Here is a 1276-nt window from a genome sequence, read left to right on the forward strand (position 1 = left end):
AACACATTTAAAGTTCAAAGGCGCTATACAGTTTAATATTTTTAATTGTATTCGGAAAGCAAAGATATATAGATAAATACGAAACATTATATATATAACTAAACTTTGCGTTAGTGAATTTTTCGAAGCATGAAAGAAGTTATATAGTTAAATCTAGCTAGGTGTGTTGAATTTAAACATCCAAATACAGGTTTTCTGTTTACAGATTAAAATAAAATTGAAACATCAATACATTCTAGGTTATAGTTTTGTTATATTTGTTCGGTTGGTTTATAAGCTATTAGCTAGTCAATTTAAAGATTAAACATAAGACGTATTTTTTATTACCTATTATTATTAATATTCATTTCACAATATATTGAAGAATCGATTTATATTCTTGAGTTATATGTAATTATGTAGATTAAAAATGATTTTACTTTTAAATAACCATTAATGTGTATTTTTGAACAAATATTAAATATTTCTTAAATGACAGCTGGCTGTCATACATATCGAAGCAAAAATAAATATCAGTATGTGATCTTTTTGAATCAGTGATAAATAGCTATAGATACAGCACAAAATTAAAAATTTATGTGTATAAAAGAGAATGGAATATATAATACAACCGTAGAATGACCGTGAATCGTATGACGTATCGGTTAATAAAGCTATATATAATTTAGAGATGAAATATTTCAAAATAAAATTCTTGTTGAGTAATCATTCGTTCATCATATAGTGTAATTTTATTTTTTAGCTTTATTTATGAAATATTTGCATATTTTAAAATGATGTTTGCCCGTATAAAATTTAAGATATAAAATCTGTGTTTTTGAATGTAAATTATAACAATCGATAGTGCAATAAAATGATTCTAGCTTTATGTGAGCAGTATAGCTTGAATTAGCATATGCAACCAAAAAGGTAAAAATGCCCTCTATACTATATTTAAAATGATGACACACTATTTTTTTTTATGTTTATCATTAAAAATTTCACTTATGGTTTTTTGAAGAAGAAATAGCACGAATTTGATATAAGCTCTATATCAAACAAAATATATATTGGTTAGGAAGAAATAATAATTTTATCGTAAACAAAACAAGTATTATAACGCAAACGACTTAACGAACATCAACTCAATTCGGTTTTTTTCTTCCATAATAAAAACGAACAACTCAATTAATATTTAAAATTCCTATCAAAGTAATTATGTATGTTATGTTATATTAAAAATCCAGTATTATCACAAAAGAAAATTTTAACATATAAGTTGTAAATTTTTTTAAAC

This window comes from Rhyacophila brunnea, unplaced genomic scaffold (genome assembly GCF_057557595.1).
Source record: "Rhyacophila brunnea isolate RB1 unplaced genomic scaffold, BYU_Rbru_1.0 scaffold_80, whole genome shotgun sequence".
Taxonomy (NCBI): Eukaryota; Metazoa; Arthropoda; class Insecta; order Trichoptera; family Rhyacophilidae; genus Rhyacophila; species Rhyacophila brunnea.